General features: G+C 36.2%; 1 protein-coding gene across 2 annotated transcripts in view; it reads left to right on the top strand.

The window, feature by feature from the left end:
• The window catches only part of LOC109001242 (F-box/kelch-repeat protein At1g74510-like), a 945,981-nt gene that overhangs the window by 793,951 nt on the left and 128,342 nt on the right, over positions 1-23,688 (top strand). The window lies entirely within an intron of this gene.

Raw genomic sequence — 23,688 nt, 5'->3', positions numbered from 1 at the left:
ATTTCATCATGTTCCTCAGTTTGAATAGGTTTCAGTAGATAATCACAAGCTCTCTTGTCATCAAACCCAATAACCAGTCGATTTCTTGCTATCTCGAGTATTTCATTGGTCCCGAGAGACAAAAGCCAAGATGCCAATATCAAGCCAGCGTTGCGAATGAATATGCAAGAACATGAAGGAAAACTGAATGGTAGTTCATATCTTTAACGCCAATAAGATTCAACAATAAATTTTTCACCACATAAACAATATAAGTAATGCTTGTGCTTAGACTCATCTTGGATGAAAGCATGAAGACCTTCCACTGCTGGATTCATATAGATAGAATTGAGAGAGGTAGAGTCACCACCCCTGAGCATCAGTTGAGCATCGAGCTTTGAATCGTTCTCCAACAAAGAATGAGAAGGAGCTTCCTCCATGTACTGCTGCACCACGGCTGGGGAACTGCCTTCCCTTGAAGATCCAATACAGAAAATCAACTCGAGCTGCCTTCCGATGAAGATGAGGTGATGTTGGTAGGGTGAGCTGCCTTGCAGGTCTTTGCCCTCAGCCTGCACATGGGCGATGGTACTAATTTGGAGGTCGCGAAACTGGTTTGGATGGGGTTGGATCACTGTAACATAATCTCCTGTGAGGTTAGAGATGGGAGATTTTGTAGGGAGTTTTCCTCTCACTAGGAAAATGCTCCAGCCACATGCCTTTAGAGAGTCCCGATAGATTAATGGGTAAAACTTGTGGAAATAAATTAAGAGATTGGAGAATATATGTTTGCTTCATGAGAAATTGTAGGAAAACAGGGCGGGTGATCTTCCATGGTAGTCGTGCAAGGCCAAAACCCTAGATTTTCTCTCACCTCTCTTCCCTCAACTCCATCTAGATTCATCAAGTCTTAGACCTAAGCTCCATTGGGTGAGCCTTATATCCATTGGGCATGAGCCTTAGATCCATTGGGCTTCAAACCCTAATTTCCTATGAAGGCCGAAACTTTCATGGGCTTATCTAATAATTTAAATAAAATATTCAAAAACACTAGAAAAATCTTGGTCATCACACCTAAGCCTATCGTTTAATAGGTAACAATCCTCATCCCTTCATTCTACGTAGTAAATAGGCTTGGAAAATGTTGGATGTATGTTGAAAATGGGGTTTGAAATTTTGAACAAGATCCCACCAATTTTTCGAATTTTCTGGCAGCCACACATGAAGTTTGGCCGTGGAAATGATGGACTGAGTTGTGGGCTTCATTCCATTGAAGTTTTTATGTTTAAAACCCAATGAATCTTGATGAATCATTGATTTTTATTCAATTCTGAGTCAACTCAGCCATGGATGTCTATGGCTGAGTCTTGTTCGTTTGAACCACTTTGAAGTTGTTTGAATGGTTTTTGCTAAACAAAAATTCTTTCAATTCGAATGTGACAACACCAGTTCAAATTGTCTGAGGTTTGTTTGTTTGAATAGCTTCAAAGCTGTTCGAATTTCCAAATAGCAATTCTTTCAGTTCAAAAGTATGAGCACCCGTTTGACCTATCTATGGTTTGTTTGTTCAAATGGATTTCAATTTGCTCGAATGTGACACCACCCGTTTGAACTATATGAGGTTTGTTCATTCGAACGACTTCAAATCTGTTTGAATTGCCTAACAACAGTTCTTTCAATTTGAACTTGTAACCACCCGTTTGAATTATCTGAGGTTTGTTCGTTCAAATGGATTTCAATATGTTCAAATGGTTTTTGCCAAATAGAAGTTCTTCTCATTCGAACGTGAAAACTCCCATTCGAACAAAAAGAATTAACCTAAGATTAGATGATTGTTTGAACATAAATCTAACCTATTTGAATGCAAAGTGATAATGTTCGAACACATATTAGGTGTCGTTTGAATGGTTTGGCTCAATTTGCACATATAAAATAATAGCTCAAAGGGTATGTCCTACCCTTGGAAATTGCCCATAGGAGATGCTCTTCAAACAAAATATCTGTCTATTCGAATGGACTCGTACTATTCGAACAAAGCCTAATACGTGTACGAACGTTATCACTTTACATTCAAATAGGTTACATTTATGTTCGAACAATATTTGTTTCTATTAAAGTGCAACTCAATATAACATAATTGCATAGTAAATTTATTGGATTTATTGGTAAATTATTATTGTTTTCTTTTCTAAATAGTGAATTCATGGCATACGTTGGGAGACAACATGGAAGGGAGGGGCAACCTAGCGACATGGCTAGTAATACGAGATGGCCCATATTGTTTGAGTGAGAGATCATATTAGACGACTTTCGCAATTTTGTTTTGGAGGGAAGGAGCTTGCCATCCATAATCAACAATAGAGGATGGGGTCCATTTATTGAGCAAAAGGGGATAGCCTATCCAAATATGGTCGAAGACTTCTATTAGGCTATATCATAGATGGGAGCTGATGATGACTCCTTACTTTTGATATTCGGGGAGTCAGTATTACGTTTCTTAGCATCCCACGTGAGATAGGTGCATACCCTACATTGCCACTGGGTGCAGGGACAGATAGTGACTATGATATCAAGGATTAGGCTCCGGCAGATGATGGTCTAGTAGACAATGAGGTTTGTCGGTTATTGCTAGACGATTCGGCTCCTTCATATGATGGCAACAAGGAGATCAAATAGGTTGATTGTCGTTCCTTTGCATGTTGCAGTTGATTGTCTAACACAATATTGATCGAATAAAATAAAAGATAGGTTTCGACATGGATCGGGCTTGATTAATATTATGGTTAACATGAGGAGAGCCAATAGATCTAGCTCTATACTTCCTCATCCACATCCGATCTTAGTCACGATATTTGACTAGAGGTAGTCTACCGTATCCATTAATGATCTCCAATCTCCTAGTTAAATAAGGGGTGAATGTGCTTTTGACAGAGCGAAGGCAACCATAGATCAGACTACTAATAAGATCACTTTCAACAAGAGTGAGGGCCACTTGAAGAAGACTCGTATTAATGTTGTGGCGTCACACAGTGGCACTAAGCATGGTCTAGCTACTATAGAGGCCAATGCTGCTACATAAGCTGCAGGGACTAGTGCTAGGGAGATGTGATCCTTCTTGGAGGAGCATCACACACTTTTGATCTAGGACATGGAGAGGATCACTGTGCCCATCATTACTCTACCGAAAGAAATGGAGGGACGCATGTCTATGATGTAGGAGAACCTCAAGAATCTATCCACGTAGTTTTATTTAGTGTCGAATATTTATTTTGACTCGAACATTGTCACTTTTGAACAGTTATTATTATATATATATATATATATATATAGCTTGTTTGTTCATTAAAAATGTATTTTTTTACTTTCTTCTCATTTAGGGATATCACAAATCTATTTCAATGGAGAAAAAAAATTTATTTGCAAATTCTTATTTCACATTAAAAAATATTAATTTATATTTTCAATTAATTATATTACTTTTCTGGGACGACATATATGATCTATTTTGTAACACCTCTCCAAGAGTTATGTAACTCAAGATAGTACTATTGTCAAATATTGAGAATTTGACAATGATAACCCATGACCTTAATCAATTGGAAGTTATGATCCTTAAGAAAAGTGAGCTTCGGGATCATAATTTGGAAAAGTAAATTCCACCATTGTTTGAATTAGGATTTTTAGAGATTTCTAAAGGAATGAAAATTTTTGTGAAAATGGGTTTCCAAGAGACCATTTGAAGGATGACAAGTGGCATGAAGAAGACTTGCCACCTTAATGGGCTTGGTAATTGATTCATAACAAGCAATGAAGGATAGTTGGATATGAAGAAGGCCCAAAAGTTGGTTAAAGTGAGGGCCCAAGCTTGAGAAGATCAAAGGCCAAAGAAAGGTTCAAGACAAGGCCTAATGTGAGACCTAAGGTTAAGGCCCAACTTGGTAAGCTATTGAGGTCCAAAGAGAGACCCAACAAAAACTGGACATGAAGCCCAAGGGGAGGCCCATTTCGAGGCCCACATTAAGGTTTAGCTCAATCAAAATCTTAAGGCCTAATGAGATTACACCACTTGGAGTATAAGCCGAGGATTCTAATCACTATTCAAATAGTAAATACCACCACATAATAAATAGATTTCTTTCTTTTGCAAACCTCCCGCGACCCTAGGTTTTTTTTTTTACCATGGTCAACCCTCCATCATGACTTTGAGTTTGCATTTTCAAACCCCTTCACCATGCCATGAAATAGTAACTTTGACCATCCATCATGCATATTTTTTCTAGCTTTTTTCTGCATCATTTTTTTTGCAAATTTTCGTCTTCTTCCTTTGATTTGGATCAATCTTCCATAGCTTTAGAATGGTAAATAAATTGCAGCTCATGTCATGAAGCATGAAGGCATGTCAATGCCAAGAAATCCCACCAATCGGATGCACTAGGTGCAAATCGATGCACTCCAAGAACAAGCCAACAAAACCTTCTTCTTTCAACAATCTCATCAATTGATTTTATGCACTTGATTAACCCACTCTTATTCTACCTAACTCTAAAAAATTCAGGCCTAAGATGAAGCCAAGAATAGCTCTCATAGTCACTCCAAAAAGCAAAGTATTTCACCATGGAAATGGAATATGTTTATGCCGAACTGCACCTTTCTTCAATAAATATAGCCCTCTTCAAACACCTATAGCAAAACATGGTTCTGGAAACATATCATCAAATCACACTCATGTTACACTAAGAACAAACCGTAGCAATGACAAAAAACCAATGGACACATTGGAAGGAAACCATGTGTAAAACTATCAGCTGAACCCTTCTCCATTCAACTCCCTTTCTTTTGCAACACAACTAACACTATGTGTCCAACATTCATGCCTCAATATTCCTCTGGAAAAGCTAGTCAAACATTGTGTAATAGTGACCAAGAGCTTGCCACAGGGATAAGACAAGAGCTGAACAAAAACTGGACAAGTTTGGAGAGCAAAATCATCGGCCTGCACTTGGTTTCTCCTAGGAAATCCTTTGACTTTTGTCCCAAATTCCAAAACCACTTAGACCCTGCACCTATCACCCTCCTTTGGTCCTTGTCCATGAGTCAATAGTGTGATTTGTTTAATTGTACATATATGGAAACTCAAGCATGCACTCCACCGAAAGTGAACGCAAATCATCTTCACTTCAGCCAAACCATGCACCACTTCACCCACTTGCACCTCTTGCTTCATCACTCAAGCACAACAAATAGCACTCCCGTTCCTTCACTTCCTGCCACGCCATTCTCAAGCATTTCCTTAGCTTTCTTGTGAGCAAAACACTCGTAGCTTTAAGAAGAGTGAAACCAAGAGGTGAGAGTGAAGTCATTGGAGTGAGTTTAATCTTGAGAGCTCCATAAGCCACGGATTGGTGAGTAACTCTACCATATCCTTTTATTGGAAATTAGAATCACATGTTAGCCTTTGATTTATGGTATGAGAATGAGATTTGGATTGAGTTATATGAGTTTAATCTTTGGGAAGCATGTTTCGGTTCAGATTTTGGAGTACTTCATAAATAAATTATTTTGATGTGAAATTGTGATGCCCTCAACGCTCACATGTGATTTGGTCGAAGTCATGACACTGGGATGATAACCACATGGACCATACACCACATCGCATTGTGCATGTGTGTGTGCAAACATGCAAAATGTGTACAACATAAAAATCGCAACGAAAAAGTATAAGATAGTCAGAAACTAAGTACCATAAAGTTTAACAACAATGCAACCCAAAATAAAGTCCTCCAAGAGGTTAAGACAGTTATCCGACTAAAATAAAGGAAAGGAAAACAAAGGTATAACAACAAAAAATATGAAAAGCCCTGGGCCATCACTTTTCAGGTGGGGCTAGTCCCTCTTGGTCATACCATTCCTCTGCATCAAAGTCTACAATTCCATGAAACGAAACTGTAGGTAAGAATACCACAATGAGATTTCGTAATCTCAGTAAATAAATCAACAGAACAACAACCAAGAGATTCAAGCATGAAATTATACAAGCAAACATGTTCAACAGTTATGAAAGCAACTACTCAAAATAGCCATTTTTACCACCTTCTCAAAAATCATTTAATTACAGCCACTCCAAGTAATCAATAACCGTAATATGCAGATGTATGATAAGCACGTTATTGGATGACATGGCATAGCGCACAACAATCAGACACAACAACACAGCAGTCAGAAATCCACAGTTTCACAAATCCCAACTACACGCATTTCTCATCCTCCATCAGGCCCTTGGCCCAACACTTCCCTGGGCAAAGGCCCTTCTCAAACACAACTAGACTGAAACAAAGTTAGTGATAATTTCACCTTAGAAATTCAAGGGTCATGCTGGAGAGTTACTTACAACATTGAAGGCAAATATTCTGGTTGATCGCGCGTGATGGTTTGTGGGGTTCTGCGATAGAATGAGTGTGCGTATCATTGCACGGACGAAGAAAGTTGGTTAGATAAAAAACTAGTCATTCCATAAAATGAAACACAAGGCAAGAGGTATAAAGGTTTACTATCGTGGTGTCTAGAGGGGGGAAGCACAGTGGAGCAATGGTGGTAGGTAGTGTACGGTGAGCTTTAGCTCATGGGTTGGGTGGAACCCAGGGAAGGGGATGACAGGAAAGGGAAGTGGGGTACACGGGGGTGGTTGCGTGGCCACTAGAAGATAGGTAAATGTGGCAGCGCACGGTGATGCACAGTGGCGTTAGGGCAAAATTGACCCTAAGAGTTTCAAAATGTTGATAAAAGGGTGGGGAAAAACTAGAACACATTTTTTAGAGGGGTGGTTCTCGACAATCGCAACCACAACTGCGATTGGGCTTGCAGGGCAGCACAAGCTTCATGAGTGTTGCACGCGTGGCGTGCGATGAGTGGCTTGGGTGGCGGCAAGGCTTCACCATGGTCAATGCGAGCTTGGGAGCAGAGGGAGTGGTGGAAGACTAGAGAAAAGGGGCGCTCAGATTGGGGAAGAAGAGAAGTGGGGTAGTCGACTTTGGAGGTCTATGCTCGATGCACGTGTTGTGAAGGCTGACTGGTGATGGGGACTGCGCTGCAGGTCATAGGCCGTGGAAGGGCAAAGGAAAAAGAAGAAAAAGGAAAAAAGAAAGGGAAGAAAAAGAGAAATGTGGCGCTAGCAGAAAAAATTAGGGTTTTTCACCCAACAAGCCAAAACGGCGTCAAACACACTAAATTTTTGGGATCTCACAGAAATTTTAGTCATGACATATCTTGATATGATGCCTAATATCATGTTAAGAGTTAGAATGCATATAGAAGCCTATTATCATCATGTTAAGAGTTAAATGCATGACTTGTTTAGAGCTATAAGAGTTCATATGTTAAAGATAAATTAGATGCATCATGCTAGGTACTTGATTTTGGTGATGTCATGATGTTATGATTTTGTTCATCACATGGATGTTGATATGATTCCATATGGCTTAAATCTAAGTTATTAGCATGTTAATAAGTTCAGATCCAATTTTTGGTTCTATGTTAACTTTCGGTTATAAAGAGTTCATTGGGATTATAGGGCTTAAAATCACATGTACTAAAATTAAGCCATAAGTGTGTCACAGGTTGGATGCATTTCTCGCAGTGGATGTTTGATTCAAGAAATTTTAAGGTCATATATGGAATAAGAACATGGATTATAGGAAGTTTGAGCAATTTGGTAGAATTTGGGGCCAAAATACAAATAGTGGAAGTTTAAGGCCCAAATAGAAATTTACGGAAGCTAGGGGAAATTTTGCAAATACTATTTTTTAGTTTGTTAAATTTTGGAACTTTTATGATTACTAACCCTAATACATATTTTATTTCAGCTGGTATGATTTTTTGAACTTAGGAGGTTTGTAAGTTAGCTTCTAACTTATTCTTGGATAATTTATCTATGATTCTTGTATAAATACCACATTCATGTTATGAATGTTATTTTGATCATGAAATGTTATATCATACATCATTGAGTATTTAGCTACTTCCATACATGACATGTGTTGTGTTACTTTTGTACAAAGCATGAGAGAATATTGTTTTAGCTTGGTACATGAAAATGCCTTTTTAGCATTGAAGTACACCGCATGTTACGAAGTGAACATATGTCATGAAATATTTTTTCATGAAGCATAGCATGAAATTTTTTTATCATGATCTAATGTTAGGATGGAGTAATATCCTAGTGGAACTTCTCTATTTACTCTAGAGTGAGTACAAATGGAGTGGTAACTCCTGAATTGACGATGAGCAGTCAACTGACTTTGAATAGATTCTTTGTAAAGAACTTTGGAGCAAAAACCTATATGGCATCTAACGTTGGTGGCTGCATATGTTATGATGAAATGTTTAAAATCAATGCACTGAAAGATATATTTGTGCAGCTTTGATGACATAGTCTCAAATTGAGTTGTGGTATGGTCACTGTGGGTACTCACAGTACAAATGGGGAATTGTGATGTTGCCTTATGTTTGTAATGATAGCTCTAATAATAAGAAGTATGTTTTAAAAAGATGTTCTCTGTAAGAAATGTGCATTAAAGTTTTTTGAAAGATGTTGAGGAACCTCGATGGAAGGTATATATAGTCTTTTGCATATCATGCATATATCTCATGTTTATAATCTGTCATGCATATCTTATCTCTATGTACGTTGATTGTTTAACTTACTAAGATTTCAAGGAATCTCACTATGGTAGTCCCAACTACCATTCCACTGGAATGGTAGAAGTTGTAGCAAGACCAAACTTTGATGATCAACATGGTGATTAACTCCAACCCTTGTATACGGATGATTGAGGATGAGCCCAACCTTGATCGCAAGTTGGAATTGATTGTGATATTTTTAGAGATGATCTTGATTATTACCATGCAAAGGCTTAGAGAAATGATTTAAGTTATTTTTTATGAAACCACTATGAAGAGTTGTCTGTACTGAGGAGATTCTATCTCCCCAAGTTATGTTTGAACTTATGCCTTACTGATCGGACCTCTTTAAGTAAGGCACTACCTATATGTTCCGACACTCCAAGTCTTCGATCTATCCCAAGCGGACAATGGGGGCATCACATATTTTAATTTACCATAAATAATAAACCTGTGTAGGAAAATTTTTCTTCTTTTAGAAATGAAAATTAATAAGCTTAGATAATGATTATTTTAAAAAAAATTTAATGCCTTTCAATAAATTTCTATAACAACGGTTATTTTAATTTTTTTTTATCACAAAATGAATAAATCTTTGGAGCGTTTGAAAGGTTTATAACTCTATCTGAACATAAAATTAACATTTAAATGAGATATCAATCATACCTGTTAGAATTGTATATACCCTCCCGTCAAAAATATCAATCGAACTATTATCTCTACATTCGAATGGAAAATACCATATTGTTGAACAGTCTCAAACTTAGTTCTAACAAGAAACGTATGTTCAAACTATTTGCAACCCTTCCCCACCAAAATTGTATAAAACTTCCTGGCACAGATTTTCTTATCTCAACATTCAAATGTAAAATACATTACCATTTGAACCAATTGAATTATATATGTAACAACCCGATCCTATATTATTAGGGATAAATTATGGATAATTTTATTAGGCTCAATAAATGAGTTAAAGCCTATAAAATAGTTTACCGGATAAGTTATATTTATTTGAACCTAGAGTTAGGCTACATATATTTTTAAAACTCCAAGCTCTTGAGTGTTAGACTCCAAACACTATTAGCATTCTAGATTCTTCTTCATAATAAAACCCCTAATTGATTCCCTCTATAAACTACAACCATGCATGCCTCAAACTCCTACTAGAACTCACATCTCAATAGAATTCCCTCTCAATAGGGATACAATTCTAGAGCCCTTCGCATTAAAAGTTTCGAATGTAATTTCCTTCTATATATACCCATGTAACTCCATGCACATGTTGTTATCTTCCCCGTGACCCTAGGGTTGCCGAACCAAATCGTCACACACAGAGCACTAGCCCCAACAACAGACCGGCTCCTTCCTTAACTACAACTGCAACTGTCCATAACCTAGACTCTCTCATGTCACCTCCCCTTCATGGTCAACCGGTTCTACCCAAGCTCCCAAGCACGATCAGTGCACGACACCTCAAGCCTCACATTAAAAACTTTCTTGCCCATGCCGCAGTATCGACATCTAGCCCTTCATGACATCCACTACAATGCAGTGCCATGAAAAGGCCGATAAACACTCTGCCATAAGACCACTGCACGACACCGAGAACCCACTGCACAAAACCAACCCGAAGGAAACTCCATGTCACAGTAGCCAATCCAACCCCTGCTTGCACCTTGTGCCGTAGGAAACTCCTCCACGTCTCCTCCCTCAGCCACACCACCACGACGAACCACCCAGATCTTGCCCTAGTCCACTGTAAACCACTGACAACCCCATACGACAAGCCCCTATTTTACCACTCGAGAACAGAGCAGCAACGAAGCCAGCCATGTCCTCTTCCTCCACGCCTACAACCTCCCCACACTCAAACACCACCTTGCCGAGACTACACCTCTTAAGCCACCGACAAAACCACCGCAATCCCTTGTCTCCCTTCGGCAAGGGGGAACCAGAACGAGGAAGCCACGCCCCCATAACGCTAATCGTGAACCATCGTGAAGACTCCGTGACCAAAATCGTGAGCCTTCATCGTTGCTAACTTCTATTACCTAGTCTTGAGCCACTGTGAAGCACCACCACGCCACTTTCGGTTTACTACATTCTGACCAGATCACGGCCAAAGGTCATGGCCATTGTCTCTATTTTAGTAGTTTAGATTTTAAATAAAATCATATGTTTAATTAGAAATTTATAAATTGTGTGCTTATTTTATGGGTGACCAATTACGTGTTGAAAATAGTGGATTAGCGCTACGAGGTAAGTAGCATAATCATACCCTTACACGTGTGTACAGTAGACGACATGTCTTTTATAAAAGTATTATGCATGTATGCCCCCTATTGGAAGCCCCTTTTTACATACCCAAGTCATGATAAAATTATGAAAATTCATGATTTTGTGAGAAGATTTATGCATTAAATTATTTATGAAAATTCATAATTTTATGAAAGGAGCCATGCATCAAAATATTTATAAAAAGACATGATTGTATGTGAGAGTTATGCATAAAACTATTTATGAAAATTCATGATTTTATATGAGTCTTATGAATTAAAATATTTATGAAAAGCCATTTATGATTTTATGTGAAGATTTATGCATCAAAATATTTATGAAAAATCATAATTTTATGTGAGGAAACATGTATCACGATATTTATGAAATAATGAAATTTCATTTTAAATATATGATATGATATGACAAGTATGCATGTGATTTCTTTTGAAATCTATGATATGACAAGTATGCAAGTATGATTATGATGAAGTATGAATGGTAAAATATATAACAGCCTATGTTATGATATGAAGATGATACCTATGTTATGGGCATATTGCATTGCCAAGTCGTACACGCTGGTAGTGCACCCAGTATATCTTCCTTATGTATGGATTCCACATCCTATGACCATGGGCAGAATTAGAATTTACTTAGATTCGCTAACCCTAACACACGGGGGTCAACAATGGTATCGGCCTATGAAAAGTGAAAGATAAGTTTATAATCATGTTATTTACGTATGTATTTATGAGTATGCACGTTTCTTTTAAGTACCCTATGTTTATTATGTTTACTGTATGATGTATTGCTTATTGAGTATTCGACTCATTTTATTTATATTTTTATGTTTTTAAACCACCCTAGGTGATGACATTTACGAGGATGAGACTGTAGGATAGGACTTGAGCCAACGAGGCGAGGCAGAGGCCTAGATAGTTTATGTCATGTTCAGTTTGTGATTTAAGGTTTAAATAAATGATTTTGATAAGCACATGATAATTTAGTATTTTTTTAAATAAGTGCTTATGCAGACTCTATTTTGAATTTTAAGTATTTAATAAAGTTTGTTTTACTTATGGAATCTTTCGCATCTGGCACGTCATTGCCTCGTTTGTTTTCGTATATGAGATGAGATAAGATGAGATGAAAGTTGAAAATTGAATAAAATATTGTTAGAATATATTTTTTTAATATTATTTCTTTTGAAATTTGAAAAAATTGACTTGCTTATTTTATTTTGTGTGTGAATTTGGGAAAGTGTAATGATTAGATAAGATAAAATAAGATGAGTTGAGAAGTTTTGAGAAAACAAACGAGGCCAAAAAGAAAAGTTTTTAGTCAAGTTTAGTAGCACACTAGCTCTCCAAAAATTCTAAAAATGTATTTATTGGGAAGCGGGGTGTTACAATATATGTTCGAACTATTTTCTCTTTTAGGACGAAACTATAGTTTGAACAAATACTTAACTGTTTGAATGGATAAAAAACCGCTTATATCTTTTGGACGAAATTTAAATTTCATCTCAAATAAGTATTATTAAGCATGAAATTTATATTTTCCAAAAACATTTTTGTCCCTAAAAGTCAAATTCCTTGTAGTGGTTGGTGGATTTCATTTTTTTTATTTCAATATCTGGGTAATCTTCCTTTTATTCACTTATTGGATTGATTATTAGAGTTATGAAATTCTCAATGTACCCCTTTGTATTCACGAGATTGTGTACCAATTTACTCAAACAACTTGTTTAGTTCTCAATCGTGTGACTATTTAAACAATCAAAATACTTGGAGTAAATAAATAAATTTGCATAACACATCAATTGGTTACGAAGGAAAACCCTTTGAAGAACTCCTCAAAGGTAAAACACTACGGAGCAGCCAAATCCAGAAAAGATAATTTTATTATTTGAAAATCAAATTAAAAATAAGTTCTCAACTACAAAATCTGACCACAGTAGCAGCCAGAATCTCTAACGATCTTCAATTATTGTCTTTTCTCCTGGGACTTCATTGGCTGAAATCCAATCAACAATCCTCCAAACTTGGAGCACGATCAAACATAAGGAGAAATGAAAAACATGGTGAAAATTCTCAAGTGAATTTTTGCTCTCAAGCACTCGGAATATACTCTAAATAATTTCTTGTTAAAACTCCTTAAAGAGTTATTAAACCGAATCCCTTGAAATATAAAGGCTGGAAGAGTTCCAGTTGAGGTAGGATTCTGCTAACGGATCAAGTCTCTCGCAAGAACATCTCCTGACACAGGTTGCTGACATTTCGCGATAATTCTTCACTGCAGCTTCTAATTTCAGTTCAATCTTTTGTTCTGGATAAGTATAGATCCTTATGGACTCGATGTTCACATACCTGACTTATTTAAACGAACTCTGAGACTTCTAGATAAACTCACTGTTGTTATAGATAAATTCAATAATTATTTTACATTCATCCAAAATTACAAATATAATGATAGGATAAACTCCATCATTTAGTTACCTAGTCCTAGCAAACTTTTGTATTTACAATCTCCCCATTTGATGGATTAGTGACGAAACCAGCTTGATGAATGTAAATTCTCTGTAAACATTGCAAACAACAGACGTAAACAAAAACAAATAGCATAAACTTCTAAACAATCTCAACTTAGTAAAACTACTGACTTAGAAACTCAAAGATACTGTCAGGGTTAAACAAGTTCTAAGTATTAGAATAAAACATAACCAAATGAACAGAACATATTGTTAGAATTACATTTAAACAAAAACTGACAATAAAAGATAAGAAGCGATAAAAGATAGATTTTATGCTGCTGCTGCTACTCCCCCCAATTGCTTCTCCCCCTTTTTGTCATCAATTAGCCATGGGGTTCTACTGCTTTTCATTTGAACCAGCTACATGGTGCACTACTTGTTGCATGTCCAAAAAGAGCTGAACCAGTCTATCATTGGCTTGAATGCAATCAGAACGAACATCGGCTAGTTGCTGCTCTAATTTGGACTGACTTGCCTCCCATTTAGTAGTGAATGTATCCAACTTTTGGGACAAAAGAGTGTTCTACTCAAGAACTTGAGCCATAGGTATAGAAGGTTTAGGAGGTGAGGAAGTAGATTCAGTAGTGAGCTATTTATTCTTAGTAAGCACTGTCTTGGATTTGACTACGATGATAGTTGAGATAGAACTTGCCATTTTCATTGTGGGCTCATTGTTCCTAAGAAGAACTTGGGCTTTCATAGCCAATTTAGTGATTAAGTCACCAAAAGGCAAATTCAGCTATTTTTCAACATGAGAACGATGAATAATGTTGATAACATGATGGGAAAAATCAATTGAGACCCTAGTGGCCAAGGCTTACATGAAGTAAGCTCTTTCTAGTATGATTTCAGTATGCCGCTAATGGGCCAAAAATTAGTTAACACAATTTTGGCAAGCAGCCTAAACTGATGTAGCATATGATTCAGGGGAATCTATGGGCTTTAGCATGCCACTTTGGGCCATTAGAGCCAACAAAAAGATTGCGCGTGGTAGTCTTTGTGGGGGTGCCCATACTCTTATAAGGATATAGTGGTGCTTCCACCTCAGGAAGATCAAACAACTCTCTATGAATAGCAGGGGATATCTCAATTTGGGTTCCTCGAACAATGGAAATAATGTTGTGATCAACAAGATTGAAGTGTGAAATGTATGAATAAAACCCACGGACGACTTGAACACATGGTGTGGGAGAGGAGTGAGTGAGTTTTTCCCAACCTCGTTCAATGAAAATGCGACAAATGAGTTGAAAGTCATCCATAGGAAAATCATTTATGCTTACCTCGCGTTCTCCCAAAACAGGTCTTTTGGAGAACGTAGTTTTATATGCAGTCTTGGCTTCACTAGTTGTGAAGTGTTCAAAAGTATCACCGGATGGTCCTGTTGCGGGTGGAGGAGGAGAAGGGACTGAAGTCTCTCCGAGCTACACTAGTTTAGGCCCAGATTCATCCTCACTTGAGGAGTCCTCAATTTTCTTTCTCTTTGCTCTTTGTTTGAACCACATCTAAATCATCATGTCAACAAGATCAAAATAAAAATAGCCAAGGAAAGAATTGAAAGATTCTGATGACAATGATGACCGTGACATTACCAACCCCTCGGATTTGACTCAACTTTTCACACGGACCAATCACACTTATGTTCTAGCAATACATGTAAGACAACCACATCAAATTGATAGGAATAGATAATTTGATTTGTTTGAGGAATAACCACAAACACCTAGTGTGCATTGGGTTAAACCCGAAAGCTATAGTCACATTGCCCACAAAAAATCAGCCTCAATACATGTATAACATACTCTTAAATGATCAAATAAGTCAATGTCTACTCAGCCCAACCAAAAATTAATCCCAAGCTTTACATAACCAAACTTCACAACCCAATCACAATAAATACATGTCGAAGCCTAGTTTAAAAAGGAGAAGGATTTGATTTAGATAGAACCCTTACCATGATGAAGAGATGTAGAGTAAAAGGATTACTTCAGGGTCTTAGTCACACGAGGCACATAATCGATAAGATGATGCGCCGTGCGTGTAGGCTTTGAGATAAGGAAGGAGAGTTACGTGAGTGTGAGTGATTTGGGGGGGAAAGGGGAAATCTAGGCGTGTTTGTGTGTTTGGCAAAATGCCTTAAGTCACTTAAGTGACTTGCTGCCATGCACGTGCCTTAAGCCACAAAGTCCCACTAAGACTTATGTCAGTGACTCAGAGTCCAAGTCCCAAATTTAGACTAGTACCCAATACTTACCCAACCAACAAATATTTTATATTTTTATTACTTTATTTATATTATTTAAATAAAATAATAAGAGAATAAAAAAATAATTAATATCTTATATATATATATATAAACCAATGAGGCAAGTAATATGCTTATATGCATCTTCGTTCAAACATAGTGTATCTCACAAAACAATTTCAATAGAATACACCCTCTTATTTGTAACAATCACTATGGATGTTCACACCTCATAAGATCATCAATGTTGAAGTCCATATGAGTGTGTGAGTATTCTCTTCTTATAGATGCTCCCAAGAGTTTGTCACTTTTATTTCTTTTTATATAGAGCAGTAACTTTTTATTTCTTTTCCACTTCAATATATTTTTGATAATATTACTCGTGAGTATTCTCTTCTTATAGATGCTCCCAAGAGTTTTTCACTCACCTTAAAAGTCAAACTTTATGCTAGGGTCTACATACATGAGTATCTCCTCCAAACACTAGTTTGCACAACCTCTTTCATGCCCATTTTTGTTGCTCATATTTTTCCACAATAATTGGAGCCACGATTCTTTCTATAAGGACTTAAGGGATAGATCCATTATGGTATTTGTCTTTTTCCGCAATGATATAACACCGACTTTTTTCTATATGGATCAACTATTTATGTTTGACAATGGAATATCTCTTTATTATTGCGTTGAGTTCAACTAGTGTTAATCAATTTAAGGCATGAACTCCCTCTATGGTGAGCATCTCAATTAACAATATAAACTTTATTATAAGATGCTTGTATATAAGTTTCTCACAGTGCTTTGTAAATGAACTTTGCCAAGATGATTCATAGGGTTAGTATGTACATAGGGAATTGCACAAAGTAGAGAGGTGCATAAGTTCAATAATTTATTGAGTGAAAATACACATGCTCAAAACTTTAACACATCAAACATGCACCTAAAAAAACTTAAGCCAACCAATATAAAATTTTTATATTATATATTTCTTATTTAAAATTGAAAAAAAAAAACAGAGACATAAAAAAGATAGAAAAATAAAATGCATGTCTTAGACGAATAGTTGTTTTCCTTAAGAACTCAAACCTTAGACCATCTAAAGGTTTAGTAAACAAGTTAGCCAATTGATGTTTAGTAGGCACATGTTCCAGAGATACTATTGTAGACTCAACCAAGTCTCTAATAATATGATGTCTAATGTCAATGTGCTTGGTTCTTGAGTGTTGAACAACATTTTTTGAAATACTTATTGCACTAGAATTATCACAATAAATTGTCATTGTATATTGAGAAAAACCATAATCTTCAAACACCTTTTTCATCCATAAAAGTTGTCTACAACAACTTCGTGAAGCTATATATTCGGCTTTAGCAGTAGATATGGAGATTGAGTTTTGCTTTTTAATTACCCAAGCGACAAGATTCCCTCCTACATAGAAACATCAACCAATATTACTCTTCCCATCATCAGGGTTCTCAACCAAATCAGCATCTGAATAACCAACAAGTGTTAAACTAGTGTCTTTAGAATAACATATCCCATAATCAACAGTTGCATTAAGATATTTTATGATTTTTTTTTTACTACTATAAGATGGGATTCTTTAGGATTAGCTTGAAATCTAGCACACACACCAACACTAAAGGCCATATCAGGTCTACTTGCTATGATATATAATAGATTTCCCATCCTATCATGCTTCTATAAAGAGTAGGATCAATGTTTTTACCTGAAGGATCATTGCTGATTTTTACTTATGTGCTCATGGGAGTGTGAGCATTGCTTTTTCCTTCCATTCCAAATTTCTTAACAAGGTCTCTAGCATATTTAGATTGTGAGATAAAAATACCTTATTTACATTGTTTTACTTGAATACCCAAGAAAAAGTTTAACTCACCGGTCATACTCATTTCAAATTCAGATTTCATTTCATTAGCAAAGTTATATGCAAGAGACTCAAGTGTTGTTCCAAATACGATATCATCAACATAGATTTGAGCAATTAAAAGTTGCTTACCTGATCTTCTTATGAAAAGAGTTCTATCGGCTTGTCCTCTAATGAAACCATGATCAAGTAAATAGGCTGTCAATCTTTCATATCAAGCACGAGGTGCTTGTTTTAGTTCGTAAAGGGCTTTCTTTAACCTGTACACATATTCATGATAGAGGTGATTAATTTGAAGTCTAGATGACAAGCAAATGCAAGGAGAATGCGAATAGATTCCATATGAGCTACGGGGGCAAATGTTTCACCAAAATTGATCCCCTCTACTTGTGTGTGTCTTTGTGCAACCAGCCTTGTTTTATTTCTCAGAATAGTGCCACGCTCATCGGATTTGTTTTTGGAGATCCACTTAGTCCCAATAATGTTGTAATTTTCTAGTCTAGGGACTAACTCCCATACATCATTTCTAGTAAATTGATGGTGTTCTTTTCACTAGCTTGCACCAACTCCTTCATATTTTCAAGTTCTCTCATAGTAGTCTCGACTGAACTGTCATCCACAACTACATTAATTGATTCCATAACAGATGTTGAGTGTAAGTTGTAAACTCTATAGGCTTTACTATTCGAAGAATAACCTAGAAATACTCCTTCATCACTCTTGCACTCAAATTTATGAGTGTTTTATTGGTTTCTTACGATGTAACATTTGCTATTGAACACTTTAAAATACTTTATCGTGGGTTTTTTGTTTTTCTACAAACCATAAGGAGTATGTTTGGTGGAGGGTCTTAGGATTACTTGATTTAGGATATGATTTGCTATATTTACAACTTCTCCCTAAAAATATAGCGCCGTCTTCTTGTTGCTTAACATAGTTCGAGCCATTTCTTGAATTGCTTGATTTTTCCTTTCCAGCACTCCATTTTGTTATGAAGTGATAGGTGTAGAAAATTATTGATATATGCCCTCTTCATCACAAAAAGAAGTAAAATTAGTATTCTCAAATTCTCTACCATGATCACTACGTATTCTAGAGATAGAAACTTCCTTTTCTATTTGTAGTTTCTTCAATAGCTTATTGGCAAGGTCAAAGCTTCAGATTTTTCTCTCAAAAGGATGGTCCATGTATATCTCAAAAAATCATCCACAATCACCATGATACACTTCTTTCCACCAAGACTCTCGGTTTGTGATGAAGTCATCAAGTCCATATGCAATAGCTCAAGTGGCTGAGAAGTAAGAATATGAGAAACTTTCTTATGTTGAGCTCTAGTTTGCTTTCCTTCTTGGCATGCTCCACAAACTATTTTCTTGGCTTTAATGGCCTTTGATAGTCCATTTACAGCTTCTCTTTTTGGGATCTTTGATAGATTTCTAAAATTAATGTGCCCTAGCCGTTGATGCCACAACTCAACTTCATCAATTAAGACTCTATGGCAGCTCAACCTTGATGTTGGAGAGACTCCATAGCAAATATATGAGGTTCTTGTGCCCTTTAAGATCCATTCTTTGGCTTGATTATAAACATTGCATTCATGTTTTGAAAACTGCACAGAGAGATTATCATCACAAAATTGACTAATGCTGAGTAGATTAGCTAAGCCCACTAACAAATAAAACATTATGTAGAGTAGGTAATTCAGGTATTTAAATACTCCATTTCCCTTCTACAACAGCCTTCCTACCATCTCCAAAGGTCACGGTGCCTCCATAGGTTGGTTCAATCTTCTTGAATAATGTTTTATCTCCAGACATGTGTCTCGAACAAGCATTGTCCAAGTACCAAAGACAATCTTCCATTGATCTAAGTGCTATGTGAGAAACAATACACATAACATCTTCCTTAATCACCCACTTTGCCTTGAGTTTTGACTTGTTCTTTTCATTCGCACTGCTTTGAATGATCTTTTCTTTATTTTCAAAGCAAAAATTTCCTAGTTCACCAAGCCTGAGACTTATGAGGTTGATTTGTTGAATCATATCATCAACTTAATTCTTTAGTCTCTTCCCTTTCCTTTTTGAATTTCTTCCACCTTGAATCTTATGCACTCGGTACAAGTTAAAGCAATGTGGCCTTAAATGACCAGCAACTCCACAATTATGACAAGTAGGAATAAATTTACCTTCATACTTACCTTTCTTTATCATTTTTGTGACTAATTTTCCATGCAGATTTTTTTAATAAACTGACTTAGACACATAATGATTTTGAACATTCATACCTTGACTTCCTTTAACAAAAACAATACATTTAGATGTAGTGGCAGCGGATGATGAGGCTTGTTTTTCTTTCCCTTTCGAAGTCGTATATCCTAGGCCAATTCTATCACTACTTAATTTCTGAAAGTTCAACATTTCTTCTAACTTTTGTGTTTCAGTTTTTTGTTTGCACTCCTGAAAATTTTCTAATTCTTTCTCTAGTGCAACCTTTTGATTCTTTAATCATGATACTTCAACATCAGAAATTTTTAATGCCTCAGAAAGGTTAGTTTTCTCATTCTCCACAGTAGTAAGTTTACAGCTTCTTGTTGAGTTTCTTTAGTTTGACCACTTCTTCATACAAATCATTGTATGCTTCTTGTACACTCAGTTATTGGTCAGCATCAACAAGTGCTGCATCAGAATCACTATCATCACTTTCACTTTCAAATTTTGTTAGTGTAATCTCAAGAGAAGTATTCACAACAGTGGAAAAAACCATAAAATATTTTTCATCATCCAATGATGAATTTGAGCTTTTAGAATCTGAACTATCACTAAGTGTGACATTCAATGTTTTTCCTTTACTTTTCTTGAAATTTGGACATTCAATTCTTATATGACCATAACTAGAGCATTAATGACACTTGACTTTGTCCTTTTTCTCAACTTTATCTTTATTCCAATTTTCAGACTCATTTTTCTTATCAGAAAATTAGTTTCCTCTTTTTCGTTTACCACTAGTCTTTTTATTAAACATAAACTTTCTGAACTTTCTCGCAATGAGAGCTATGTCCTCATCGTTAAGATTTTCTTCAACAGAAAAATCCTCACGATTTTCTTTTATTGTTTTTAAAGCAATAAACTTACATTTCCTTGCTTGAGGAAGTGATGAGGATTCATACGTTTGTAAAGAACCAACTAGCTATTCAACCCTTATAGCATCCAAATCTTTACTTTCCTCAATAACAGTCACTTTAGGCCGAAATCTTTCAGGTAGCGATCTCAAAATCTTCCGCACAACTCAAGTCTTTGACTTTTTCACCGAGATTAAACCTGGAATTTACAATGCCATTTAGCTTAGCATAAAAATCATTAAAATTATCATCCTCCAGCATGTTAATTTCTACAAATTTTGAGGTTAATAATTGTAATTTAGAGTTTTTCACAATTGTTGTTCCCTCATGTGTAACCCTCCAAGATGTCTCGTGCTTCTTTAGCAATCTCTCACATGGAGATTCTTTTAAATTCTTCCAGAGATACAACCATGAAGATAGAATTTAGTCCCTTACTATTCCAACTACAATTGTTAGCCTCATCTCTTGTGCAAGCATCAATATTTGCTTTGGGTTTAGTCCATTATTGTTCAACAGAGTACCATACTCGTTCATCCAACGATTTAAGATAGGCTCTCATGCGTACTTTCCAATATGCATAATTTTCATCATTGAAGTTAGGCGGGGCAGCCAATGATGACATATTCTATAGGGGCACGGATCACACTAGGATGAGTGAACCATGCTCTGATGCCAATTGAAATTCTTAATGTTCCCATGTGTATTCACGAGATTGTGTACCAATTCACTTGAACAACTTGGTTAGTTCTCAATCTTGTGACTATTTAAACAATCAAAATACTTGGAGTAAATAAACAAATCTACATAACACAACAATTGGTTACAAAGGGAAACCCTTTGAAGAACTTGTATGAACCCACTATATTGAACTCACCCTTGAAAATTGGCTTCGTGATTGCAACTGTCGCAACATGGCCTTAGGCGCGGGGTGGCTTTGATATAATTTATTATGAATCCACTAGGTAGAACTCACCCTTGAAAACCAGCTTGCAAGGGAAGGGTGCATAGGGGCATATAAATCACCAACCAATTCCATACTTAGTCGATGTGGGATCATAACAGAACTTCTCAAAGGTAAAACTCTACGGGACAGCCAAACCCATGAAAGACAATTTTGTTATTTGAAAATCAAATTACAAATAAGTTTTCAACTACAGAACCTTTGTATTGACTCTATTAATTGACTAGACAAATGATCTGTTTGTCTTCTACCGTAGTAACAACCAAAACCTTTGGCAATCTTCAAATATTGCATTTTCTCCTAGAAATCCAGTGGCGGAAATCCAATCAACGATCATCCAAACTGGGAGCATGATCCCACTCAAGGAGAGATGAAAAACAAGGTGAAAATTCTCAAAGCACTCGGAATATACCCTAAATAATTCCTCGCTAAAACTCCTTAAAGAGTTACTAAACCGAATCTCTTTAAATATAACTTTGGAAAGAGTTCCAGTTGTGGTAGGACTCTGCTAACAGATCAAGTCTATCACGAGAACGTCTCCTGACGCGGGTTGCTAACATTTTGCGATAACTCTTTATTGCAGCTTTTGATTTCAATTCAATCTTCTGGTCTGGATAAGTACAGATCCTTATGGACTCGATTTTCACATACCTGACTTATCTAAAGAAACTCTAAGAGTTTTAGATAAACTCAATGTTGTTATGGATCAAGTCAATAATTATTTTACATTCATCCAAAATTACAAATATAATGAGAGGATAAACTCTATCATTGAGTCATCTAGTCCTAGCCAAACTTTTGTATTTATAATTATGTACATTAAATAAAAAGTATATAATTGATTATTACTAGTACTTTATTGTAATTAAAAAGATGACATATATATTTGATAATAGACAAAGTGCACGTTTCCGATTGACAACCACGTCATGTCTTTGTCCCGGCCTCTTCACTTTAATAAGGTGGCCGAAATCTAATTTGCACATGTTACTACTGCCACCTTGTTCCTCACTTTGCCATTGTGGAGGCTTCTCATGCTTGCTTTTGTATCCATGCATTAGTACTGATATTGGCTCCCTTGAACAAATTCAAAACTTTCGACATCAAAAGCAACGTCGCGCGTCTTGTTTGCATATTGATGCGCAAGTACTACAATAATTAAATATTGTTCAACCCCACGTTGGTTAATTATAAACATCACAAAAAATATTTGCAGTAAATTTCTTGCAAGTGATAGAAAACTGTGAGTACCATTCGATGGCAGTTTTTTTCATTAAAAGAAATATCTGGGTTTCCATACATTTGTGACCATTTTATCCATCACAAACAAGTATATCTATCGTAGTTAAGTGCTATCCACCTTGATAATTAAGTTTAAAGGATAGCTACAATATATATATATATACATATAATATTGATATGCTGAAACTGTTGGAAATATTTTCAAAATAATATATATCTAATATTTATTATTAATAATATTTTGGGGTTATTTTGGAAGTTGTGAATTACTTTGGAAAGAGAGAAGATGTGGAATGTTTATGAGAGTTATAAAACTTTGCATCTCTACAATCTTCACAATCCACCCGCTGGTTGAGTGGTATTTATGTCCTTGAATTACCTAGAGGGCTGGAGTTCGAATCACCTCCATGGCAAGATGGGGTTTTTAAGTTATTTATGAAGAGAACCTTCTGCGCTTGCGTGCAAAGCACTACATGCGCGAAGCATTGCGCGCTAGGCTCAATGGGCGTGGTGCGACGCCATGGGCAATCAAGGTGGGGCACGCGAGGCGCTGCAATGCCTTGGAAAAATGAAAAATTAAATTCCCAATGTGCGCACGCGGTGATTCAAACTGGTGCCAACCAATTCAAATGGAAGCTGATAAAATGTCAAAAACTACATGATTAAATTGCTAAAGTGAGTGATTTGTTTAACCAAAATGTGAATGAGCATTTAATTATGTAGTAATTTCTAATTCTTGACTCAATATAAAATTTTGATATTTTACACTTGAAA

Source organism: Juglans regia, chromosome 9 (assembly GCF_001411555.2).
Source record: "Juglans regia cultivar Chandler chromosome 9, Walnut 2.0, whole genome shotgun sequence".
NCBI lineage: Eukaryota > Viridiplantae > Streptophyta > Magnoliopsida > Fagales > Juglandaceae > Juglans > Juglans regia.
The sequence above is the reverse complement of the archived record's forward strand: the minus strand, read 5'-3'. Positions and strand labels throughout refer to the sequence as shown.